Source organism: Oratosquilla oratoria, chromosome 24 (genome assembly GCF_046742065.1).
Source record: "Oratosquilla oratoria isolate Oo_2021 chromosome 24, ASM4674206v1, whole genome shotgun sequence".
Lineage (NCBI taxonomy): Eukaryota > Metazoa > Arthropoda > Malacostraca > Stomatopoda > Squillidae > Oratosquilla > Oratosquilla oratoria.
In genome coordinates this window covers 22,583,847-22,596,346 of record NC_134800.1, presented here as the reverse complement: position 1 = coordinate 22,596,346, position 12,500 = coordinate 22,583,847, and positions in this window count along the sequence as shown.

Below are 12,500 nucleotides of genomic sequence, written 5' to 3'. Positions count from 1 at the left end.
TGTTTTGCTTTTTTCTGATTACAATTACATCTAGCATTGATCTAGCCCGAAAGATTTCTGTTCTTCTTCCATTATAAGCCATTATGTTATGCGTAGGAGTGAGGGCAGCCGGGAAAGGAGTGATGAGGAGGAGGGAGGAAGGAGGAGGGAGGAAGGAGGATGGAGGAGGGAAGAAGGGGGAGGAAGAAGAGGAGGGAGCGAATCCGCTGTATTTTATCCCTATTTGTTGGGGTGCCCCAACTTCAAACCACATGTTTGTGTAAATATTCAAAAGTACCGTTATGCTTTTGCGGATATTAAGAAGATAAGTTAAAAAGAAAGGTGAAGGAGAGGTGAAACAGAGGGAAAGAGGCAAACTAGGTGAAGAAACAGAGAAGATGATTATTTAGGAAATAAAAGAGTAAAAGAGGAGCATGACGGAAGAGGAAGGAAAGGGGGAAGAGAATAGAGGAGAGTATGGGGAAGAGAGGGAGGGAAAGAAAGAACAGAAATAGAAGAGAAAAGAAAAAGACAAAAAAAAAAAATTAAAGTTTAGAAGAAGAAAAGGAGCGGGATATTTGAAAACCGGTGGAGAAAATTGATGAAATGCTGGAAAGGAAGAAATGGATCTTGAAAAGAGTAGTAGAAAGAGAAAAAAAAAATAAATAAAGAGTATCAGAGGACGATGACCTTAAGATGTACGCAAGATGAACATCTTGAATTTTCTACTCGTGTTTCCCCTTTCTCCTTACCTTACCTTTCTTCTCCTTTCCCCCCCTTCCCCCTCCCTTTCCCCCTCCTCCCTACCAGCTCCCACTCCCTCCCCTTTCTCTACTCTCCCTCTTCCCGAACTCCCTAATCCTACCCCTCGACCCCCCTCCCCCCTCCCCTCCCTCCTTCATCACTTCAAACGATGAAGCCTCCGTGCCGTTTCGGAAAGGCCGTTGTCCACATATCATGTTTCTAAATTTTCGGTGTCACTCACACGAGCCAATTTCATGTAAATGTCCCTCGCAGGCTCACGCACCACTGCCCCACTATCCCTTCCCCCCCCATATCTCCATCCTCTCCCCCCTCTCCCCCCCTTCTCTCCCTCTCTACTCCCTCATTCCTCTTACCCGTGAAACCTAGAGGAACCCACCCCGGTCATTATGTGTCTCTGTTTTTGATCCAGTCGTGTAACTTTCGAAGACCACGCGGTCGGTGGTTGAAGCGCTTTGGTATTAGCCAGAAAATAGAACTGTCGAGGGTTCTACAAGGATGAAAGGGTTAACTGATATAATTTCAGTCTCGACTGGGGTCGGGGTTTCCCTCAGGTGGACGAAGGAGTTCGGAGTTAGCCAAGACAAAATATGTTAAGTATGTCAGTAGACATACTTCCCTTATGGCTATCTCCTTTGCAAAGGGTAAAAGGACTTCTGGTACATAGAGAGATAGATGTTACCGAAAATTATGCCAACTGTAGCATTGGGATGAGGGAGCTAAGTAAAATCCTTTGAGCTTTTTCAGAAAGTATCTGTTGTTGCAGTTGACGACAAAAGGTTTTGGAAAATATGTAAATACAGTCTTTAGCATCTTCATTCAACAGTACGTCCTTCACATACTTTAAAAATGATCTAATCGATCATCATTCATGCGTGTAAAAAGAAAGTTTAATCCTTGTAGTTAATGAAGTCTCTTAAAGAAGAGAATGATATCTTATAAAGATACAACAATACCTCAAAGGAGACAAGACAGAATTGATGTACCCAAGAGGAGAATTTTTTTTGAAGTACCCTCGCGCACTTCTTATTTATTATTTATTTATTTATGTATCTATTTATTTATTTATTTATTTATTTATTTATTTATTCATTTATCTATCTATCTGTTTATTTGTTTATTTTTTGTCATGTTCATTCTCCAACCTCGTTTTTTTCTAATCCATCCATGTACATGTTCTCGTTACTTACACAGTTACACAGCACCCTCTTACCTATATATCTTCTCCATTCTCTCCTCTCGTGCACCAAAATATCCACTGCCTCAGTGCAGCCTGGGAACGGTGTAAGCCGAGGCAGTACTGGATAAAGGGTCACCTTCTTTGCCAATGACGTGACAAACGTGGGAGGAGACAGCGAACAGGGACCAAGAACGGGAGTGTGCTTAGCATATTCATTCATGACAATTGCGTGGTACGGAATGACGTCATCCGCCCTCTTGATGACCATGCTCCACAACATAGATTTTATTGAATATTTAGAAGCTCTGCCAAGGGATTCGAACCCTGACCTGTGCGTGCATAATCACGAAGCCAAGACGCTAGCGATTGAGCTATGTACGACCCTACAGAAGAACTGTACAAGTCCCCGAGCACACTCTACAGAGCTACGGAAGACCTAGTCTCATTTTTATCGATTTCTCATTTAGGCAAGCCCTCCAAGAAGTTGTGTATGTTTAAGACAGATTGGATATTTAGAAGTTATGCCAAGGGATTCGAACCTTAACGTCTTGGCTTCGTGATTATGCACGCATAGGTCAAGGTTGGAATCCCTTGGCAGAGCTTCTAAAGATTCAATCTGTCTTAAACATACACATATATTTTACTACAATAAGGCACAGACAATTTGATTTAGCTGAGAAGAGATGAAGTGGGTTGAGATCCCGTTCAGATCCTGTTTAGCTTTCAGCCGAATGAAGCAGTCTGGATCTTGCTACAGTAATAATTTCTTGATATCAAAGGGTCAAAGAAAGCATACATAACAAAATAGATTTCATGGTGTGAGATGGAGGCTGTGAATACGAGAACAAGGGCTGTTTAGACGAGATTAATGGTTATATACGTAAGAGACACTGTAGAACGAAACTTGGTGAGAAGGTTGATGATAAAAAGAACAGGTCACTGCACGGGGGAAGACGTAGAAGGGTTCAAGAGGTTCGATTTTATTCGGTGGCATTCGAGGTTTATTATTGGAAGTTTTAAGTAAAGGTATTTTTCTTGTTTATAACATTTTGAAAGTAGGTTCACTTGGTAGGCCTCAATCATTATTATCATTATTTTATTTTATTTTATTTTATCTTATTTTATTTTATATATATTTTTTTCTCTCATTTTAAATCTTAGACTTGGGAAAGAAAGGATACAACCATTTTGGTTTGAAAAGAATATGGTTGTTACATAAAAAAATCATGACCCCTCACCCTTCCTCACAAAAATATATATATATATATATTATGATCCTACTAGACTTAACCCAAGGAAGACTGAAATTACTTTAAAAATTGGACAGTAAATGAGTGAAATATACAACTTTCAGTGACGCAGACTGCTTGATGTGAAACGCCCTACCCTATTGATATAATATAGTTTTACTTACCTTGTATTGTGTGTTTAATTTTTTATATTATTATATTATTTTCTCTTAAGAGGTCTATTACGATCTGGTTCACATCAGATAACTTGACTTAGATGAATTTAGGAATCGTAAATGAATGAGGCATCACAGTTCTGATACACATATGGGTTCGTTTCTGGGGTAAACCAAATCGATAGTCACCAGACAGAATAAAGCCTTCAAAGAAAGTACAGAACATAACACCTTTGAAGGATAGGACAACGAAGTTAAGTTTTAGAGAAGACAGTCTGACCCAATGTTATGGTTCTTTGTAAAGATTTCGTTCCCGTCAAGCACTTTTATTCACTTGAGGATCGAGCCCATGACTAATTGGGGTCTCGACCGACCGAGGTTATGTTCAAGCCGTGGTCCTCCTCTCACCTGAATAAAATCGTCTGGCGCCACCGTCTTGAGACACCCAAGAGGCACCAACGGGGTGTTGTATGTGTAGCTGTATTCAGCTTTGAAGTGCCAGTGAGGACCATCGGCCGATTACCTTACCTTACCGTCGTGCCATATCCTCTTGGACTTCAGCAACCATGGAGCGCCACCGTTCACGGTCCCTAGTTACTTGTAACATCTGTGCTGGTTTGAGTTGTTTTCCCGTCGTCCTCGTCAGCCCGTCCATATACTTCTCCCTCTGGTTTCCTCTCGCTCTCCTTCCCTCCACCATTCCCGTCATCACCACCTCTTCTAACCCTTCCCTCCTCATTATATGTTCTAACAATCGCAAGTGTCTTTTTCTTATTGTTGTCATCAATTCCCTATCTGTCTCCACTTCTCTCAATACTTCTTCATTTGTTTTCTTCACTGTCCATGGTACTCTTAATATTCGTCTCCATATCCACATTTCTGCCGATACATGTGAAAATTAGACCTTCGAAGCTTTGTATATTGCAGTCGATAACTGTGCGGAATTTGACTCGAAAGTGGTAGGTCCTTTGAGCAGTTGGTGGACCAAAGTGATCCTGTAATATTTTGTAAGTCATTTATTTATTCATTTATTTGTTTATTTATCTATTTATTTATTTATTCATTTATTTTTGCGCAGTGTCAATGTAACCGATAACTTAAAACCAATTTGAACATTTGGCAGTGTCGAAAGGATTCCCAGTAGAGCCAGAGACAGTACCAAATCGAAAGTTACAGGAAATTACTAATCTAGATTCTATGGGCATTTGTCACTCGCCTTGGCTGTCCAACTGCTCGATGCTAATGGGACGGTGGCTTCGTCAACAGCTACGAGCGTAAGATCCACACCTACTACGAGGACGTAAATAACTCAGGTGGAGATAAGGAGACTACCACAGGAGATGTTGAGTAGCTGCGGCCGACGCCGTCACATTTGCCCTATGTGCTTAGACTGTCGGTGCAGGCCACAATCACAGCTGGGAATCGGAGCAGAGTAAAACAAGAACATTTGACCAGGAAGATGCATGACCAGCACGCTTCCGAAGGTGCCATCAGCACATTCATGTTGTAATATACCACACAATGCCCTTAGGGGACATTAGCTACAAGAGTTAATGCAGTTGTCTAGAAAGGTGACTACTGAACTTCTTTAGACTCAAAACCTAACTCTTACAACTCAGAGTCCTCCCGTTAGCTCAATCAAATTATATATACAAATATATATATATATATATATATATATATATATACTGTGTGTGTGTGTGTGTGTGTGTGTGTGTGTGTGTGTGTGTGTGGTGTGTGTGTGTGTGTGTGTGTGTGTGCGTGCGTGTGTGTATGTATGCATAAGTGAATACATGCATGTGTTTATATGTGTATATATATATAGTATATATATATATATATATATATATATATATATATGTGTGTGTGTGTGTGTGTGTGTGTGTGTGTGTGTGTGTGTGTGTGTGTGTGTGTGTGTGTGTGTTTGCTTGTTTGGTTTATATATACTTTTATTGAGGCATGAATCCAACGCTGATTATGTATAATACAGTGCTCAGCAGAAGACATGGCTCCAACTGAATAAAATAGTGTAACTTTTGTCAAAGCAGGACATATAGTAACTACTGGATATACATCAATAGGTTCAGGCTGAGAGCACATGGATAATAAAAAAAAAATCTGAAGCGAGAAGAGCGTTGCTGCAAGCGACCTGAAGGGGAAAAAAGTTTGATGGAAAATAATTTTTGAGAAGGTCCTCCTCGGGAGGAAGAATGAGTTAATGGAGTCGAAGATGGAGGTGCTGGAGAAGGAAGAGGAGGAGGAGGAATAGGAGGAGGTGGAGGGGGGACGAGGCTGAGGGCGCAGGCCGAAGATGACGTCATAGAACCAAGTTTGGAAAAGATGGACATTGATGGGACCTGGAGAGGTAAGAAAGGAAGAAAGGAAGGAGAGAGAATGAGGAGGTGGAAGGAGGAGGAGGGAACTAGGAAGAGGAGAAGATAGGGAGATAAAGAAAAAAGAGGAAAAAGGAAGTGAGGAAGAAAGGATGTAAAGAGAAAGGAAGGAAAAGAAAATGGTAAGGGAGTAGGGACAGCGGTAAACAGAAAATGGGGGAAGGGAAATTAAGAAGCTCGTTGATTAATCAGGATTTTTTTTCAAAGTTAAATATAACCAATTCACGTTAAGCAGAACAATTTATTCATTCGAACCACTAGGAGAGAAAGGAATGGAAGAAAGAACGAGAAAGAGAGAGAGAGAGAGAGAGAGAGAGAGAGAGAGAGAAAGGAAGAGAGAGAGAGAGAGAAAGGAAGAGAGAAAGGGGCACAGAAGAATAAGGAATACAGAACTTCGAGAAGGAGCGGGCTGATGGAGGAAGAGTGTGAGGTGAAGAAAGGCGAAGGAAATGAAGTAAATTGTTAAGTAAGGTACCGAAAGAAAGAGCTAAAAGTTAAGAAAAGAAAGAAAGAGATGAATGAAGGAGACATAAGAAAAGAAGAAACAAGGAAAAAGTAAAAGTTGAGGGTTGGAAGGTTGGAAATATGGAGGGAAGGAACGAAAGAGGGAGTGGTGGAGGACGAGAAGAGGAGAAGAAGAAAATACGAGATGCGGGCAGTAGGCGGGTCAGTTTAAGAGGAGAGCATTTGTCCAGACGAAGAGAGTGATTGAGAAGTGTTTAGCAAATCGTTGCTTCGCTATCGGGTGTCGCAGGTTCAGAGAAATATATTGAGGGAGAGTGAATGTGGAGGGGTAGGAAGAGTTGGGTAGAGGTAAGGGGAGGAGGAAAGGAGGAGAGAGGGAAAGGGAAAGGGGAGAGGGTGATGCTTTCAGCCTTGGGGCTGTGTTCAAGGTACAGAATTGCTGTTGTTATGGAGAGTATTTAACCAGAGCTTCTGTCCTTATAGACAACAGCCGCCGTCGTGCTTTATTTCATATTCCATATGTTGGTTTAGTTAATCAAGGACACTTATATTCTAATCAGAAGTCCTGTGCTTTGTGAAAAGTTGTAGAAAGATGATGCATTGACGGTTTGTCGAACAGTGTATGGTGTAGCCATTTTTGTCCGAGGTGATAGATGACAAAGCACGGGGTGTTTAATTTAGACATTTTATTGGTATGTAAGACATTGTGAAGAGAGGTTTACATTGGTAATTGGAAGGGTCATCTTCTGTCAACGGTGGAGTGTGAGACGGGAATGTCCTGTATTTATGTGTTGTATTGCAATTTCAAAACATCGGTTATGTTGGTGTGGGATTTCATTGTTGTTAGGTGAATTTTATTCCCGACTTCTTTGCCACATGTTTAGCACTACTGATTTAAAGACAGGGTAATAGTGTATCTTATCCAACACTCTTTATCTTATATCCCTACCCAACTCTCTATTTTTTAGACTGCTAGTAGGTGTAATTAGCAAATCTGATTATGCCGACTGTTGCATATTCTAAGTCCTGTTGTGACTCACCCTGAGGCCACACCCAAGCAGTCTGTAATCTGCACGACTCCAAAACGGATTCTCCGTAGATATCTTGGTGTAAATAAGACATTGTTCAATATTATATGGGTTTCATTACCCTGATCTACTACAGGACCCACACTTGGTCACAATAGTCTATCACTGGTAGTGGAGTGGAGGTATCAAAAGGGGTGGATGATACCTCCACTCCACTACCAGTGATAGACTATTGTGACCAAGTGTGGGTCCTGTAGTAGATCAGGGTAATGAAACCCATATAATATTGAACAAAGTCTTATCCACACCACGATACTTTCGAGCTGCCTTATCCGCTTCTTCATTGACGGGGAAAGGAAGAAGAATGGGATATTGTTGATTACTGATTATTAAAGAAAATGAAAAAAATACTAATTACTTTTTATATAAGAGGTGTTTGAATATTGGAAAAGCTTGAATATTGAATATCTGACACATGTTTGTGATAAAGAATTTCAATAAAGAATTTTTTTTATACAGACTATTTTATACGATGATTTTTGCGACTGCGGATATATATGTAACTGACCTATGATGACCCAAAGCTATATTGATATAATTTCTAACTTTTAATCATTATCACGTATCAACATACGGTAGTTCTCTTATGATGAAATGTCTTTTCGTAAACAATATTGTATAGATACAACTGGTGAGGCCTAGGTGAGGTTCGAGTCTCCGGTATATGTTGGGGAGGCGAAGAGGATTAGGAAGGAACAAGAAGTTGGTGGGGAGGGTGGTGGAAAGTGGAGATAAGAGAGCATGAACAAGGGTAAAGTGAGATCAAGGAGGAGGGAGAGGTCGTGTCTGGAGGCCGAACAAGGAGTCTGCCTTCGTTCAAGGAGGAGGCTGTTCCTAGCAGAAGAAAGGGATGTGAAGAGGAGGTGAAGGAAGGAGAGGGGAGGTAGAAGGAAGTGAAGAGACGATAAGGGAAAGAAGAGGAAATAAAAGAATGAGAGAGGAATGCGGAAGAAATAAAAGAGAAAAAATATAAGACGAAGAGGAGGAAACAAAGAGGAAGAAGTTAAAGATACTGGCAGAGGGAAGCATGAACAGAGGGAAGGAAATGGAAGGAAATTTTTTAATAAAAGATGGTAGAATACGAAATAGAGAAAGAAAAGGAAAAGGTATGACAAATAAGAAGAGGAGGGATAAGGCAGAAGAATGAAGAGCAAAGGAAAGATGGAAAAGTGGAGCATTGGGGGAAGTCGGAGGGACAGATTGGGAAGGAGATAGGCCGAGGGGTAACGATAGAGGGGAAAAAGCAAAGAGTGGTAAAAATGGCGGTAATAAGAATGGATGATAGGAAATGTAAAAAGAATCGAAGTAAAGAGAAGGAACATTAAGGAAAGGAAAGAAGGATAGGACGAATAAAAAAGAAAACGTCTGTTTGTTTATTACTATTTGCTTTATTTTCATTTATTATTTATCTGTCAATTTATCATTACTTATTATTTTCCTGTTCGTTTATTATTTAACTAAATACATTTATTTATTTTGTTTATTATTGTTTATGTTGTTATAGTTTTATTTGTTTATTCATTTATCATTATTATATATATTTTATTGCATCCAACCTAGTTATGGACCAAAAGATCCCCTGTCGGCATGCTACTCCTTTGTAATCCTTTGTAATGAATGCGGTGGGTAGGAAAACTACTTATTGTTGTGAAGAACCCAATCTACTCAGTACTATGGTACACTGTATAGATACTATACTAAACACCTAACTGATCTTTTTGCATGAGGAAACTAAAGCCAAAATTCAATTGAATCGTTAACGAATAATACTTCGTACAGGATGGTATCTAACCTTTGTCGTTCTACTAACCTTTTCTCTGACCATGGGTTTCTCTTGGGTAAATGAAATTGTCATCAAGGATCCTGAACAAATGAGTAATTCCTCAATAGCCGAAGAGGTTTTAACGGACCCGTCTTCTTGCCTTCTTTATTTGAAAGACAAAGAGGAGTCAGTACTTTCTGGAAAGTTGTCCTCTGATGAAGCACCTTGTACGGTACGAATGAACTCCTGCATATAGACTGGACATAGCTCTTGAGGCAATGGGAGAGAAGAGCTAAACGCTTTCTCTTTATTTCTCGAGGCACCTTGGATCTCACTGACGAAGAAATTTCTTATGCTGGTGACAAACTGTCCTGCGCGGCGCCGTTGCGGCTTATTGCTGTCTATAGCAAAGTCTCCCTTATGAGTCATTAGACTCGAAAGGTTATGATCGTATTTTCGCCAGGGGGAGATGGTGGTTGTTGTGTAAAGGTGTGGCTATCCCCAGGTGATTTTTATTAAGTTTATTGAACTTGCAAATATAACCTGGCCGTTTACGACACCGCCGCATAGTGTGACACCGACATTACAGGGTCGGAGAACAGCCAAAAATGAAATCTAATGGAGAGGTGCTTGGTGAGACATATACTATCGGATCTCTAGAGCTGCTGACCACGAGACTTTGGTAACGTGTGGCTAATTCTACTCATTGAATTCACGACTACGTGACGCGTCTACACGAAGTTGAATCCGTTTGTTGCGCATTTGGGGACAAGTGGGGGGTGGGTCCCCTCATCAGTACGAAATTGTATGGAGATAGTGAAAAAATGTCAAGTTATATAAATCATGAATATCCATAGAGGAGTAAATGCACGCCACTTTTCTTTCCTCCCTGACCTTGAACTTGGTCATCAACCTGAGCACCACCATCTCTCCTCTTACCACTTGGCCACGGTTTTAGTGACAAATCAAGATCTTAAAAGTAACCGAAAAGGACTTACTTAGAAAAGAAAATATTCAACAGCTGATGGTAACGAAAGAATACGTCATTGTATTGAGGAGTGATATTATATAATTAGACAAAATCAGATGTCCAACATAACTTATAACTACAGAACTTGCGATCTCTCGACATTCTTCTTCTTACAGTTTTCTGTTTACCACGAAGAAGAATAGATGGCGTTGGCCTTATATAGTGACTTTTGGATACAGAGATACATGAGCTTCAAGGGCGTCGTCACAGAACACAGCAAACTGAAGGTCCTCGGGATTGAGATCCTCAGTTTTTATATTTCAGTTACACACATATACTGTACATATATATACACACACACACACATATATATATACATATATATATATATATATATATATATATATGTAATATATAGATAGATATATTACGTATGTCACTCAAATGTAGAAATTATGTATATGTTTGCATACATGTATGTATACATATATATATATATATATATATATATACATATATATATATATATATATATATATATATGTAATATATTATATACATGTGTGTGTGTGTGTGTGTGTGTGTGTGTGTGTGTGTGTGTGTGTGTGTGTGTGTGTGTGTGTGTGTTTGTGTGCGTACGTGTGTATGTGTGTGTATGTGTACGTGTGTATGTGTGTGTGCGTACGGTATTCACAATAATCACCAGTGATTACTGTAAGATCAAAAATAGGAAGAGAAAATAAGAAAAAAAAAGGAAGATGACATCATGAAAATAAATGGCGGACCCAGAAGAGGTAATGGTAAGAATAAAATAACAACAAGGAAGGCACCGCTGGCAAAAAGAAACGGTGACGCTAGCGAGTACAAAAATACCTCGGGATGTCCGCGAGCGTCAGGACAGACCCAACGGCTTCATGTAACGTGGTCAAGGACCTCTGCAGGTGTAGTTCCTGATGCGCGACACTCTACGTCAGGAGTGTGTTGTTCTCTATAGTTCCTTATTGTTAACTCGTCGCGAGTGGCCAGATTAGGAAACGTAGGAACGTCGGGGGTAGAGGTAGTCGGGGTATACGTAGAGGTGACGTGCAAGGAGAGCGATGTAAATAACTGGAGCGAACAATGCCACGCAATAATTTATTCGTTTCTGCTTTTTTTTTTTTTTTCGTCGCGCCGGCTAGAACAAATTATTTGAACGTCTCGAGAATCAATTTGGTGGTCTGAGATTGGTGTCTGGGGCTGTTCGATGTTTTTCACATGTCTAAGTGGAGAAAGAGGGAGCATGCGGAAGGTAGAGAAGTGCTTAAAGGAAACTGATTAGATGAGAAAGAAAATGAGTAGGAGCACAAGAAACTGAGAGAAATATGAGAGGTGGTAAAGGATAGGATAGAAATAGGAGTGGAGGAGGAATGGAGGTGCTTCAAGGAGGGAGTGATGAGTTGTGTAAAGATAGTATGTGGAACGAGGAGGATGGGAGGGAATAGAGGGAAGGGTGGTGAGTGGTGGGATGATGAATTGAAAAAGGTTATAGAAAAGAAGAAGCGAGCATTCAGGAAAGTAATGAAATATGTTTTGGAAGGAAGTAAAGAGAGGAAGGAAAGATGAGTCAAGTAGAGAAAAAAAGTAAAGGGTGCAGATGTACAGATGTTAACAGAAGAGGAGGTATATGGAAGATGGGCTGAGCATTTTACAGAGCTGTTGAATATGAAGGAGGATAGAAAGGGATTAGTGGTAGCAGTGGGAGCCGCTAAAATGACGATGGAAGAGGAAAATGGAGGAGAAATGAGGAAAGATGAGGTGAAAGTAGTTTTGAAAATGATGAGAGCAGGTAAGGCACCTGATTTAGATAGGTTTTATGCGGAGTGTCTAAAGAACGGAGGTACAGTAATAGTGGACTGGATAGTGAGGTTCTTCAATGTGTGTCTAAGGGAAGGTAGAATGCCGGAGGGCTGGAGGAGTGTCTGTATAGTTCCGCTTTACAAGGGAAAAGGGGATAAATGTGAGTGTAGTGGTTTCAGAAGGATCAGTTTGTTGATTGTAATTGGGAAGGCTTATGAGAGGGTTTTAATCGAGAGGATTAGGAGAGGAACAGAGGGAGAACTTGGTGAGGGGCAGTATGAGTTTAGGAAAGGTAGAGTTTGTGTGGGTCAGATTTTTGCGGTGAAAAAGCTTTTGGAAAAGGTAAGGATATTTTTTGGGCCTTCATGAATTTGGAAAATGATTATGACAGGGTAGACAGAAAGGTACTCGGGGACATTTTACAGATATATGAGATTAAGGGAAAGCTGAGGGCAGTCAGAAGTTTTTACCAGAGTAGTAATGCCTATGTTAGAATGGGAAATGTAGAAAGTGAGGGGTTTGAGGTAAAGGTGGGACTGCGTCAGGGATGTGTTGTGTCACCATGGCTGTTCAATTTATACATGAATGGGGTGGTGTGGAAGGTAAAGACACGGGATTGGAGATGGTTACAGAAAATGGAGAAAAGTGGGAGGTGAGTCA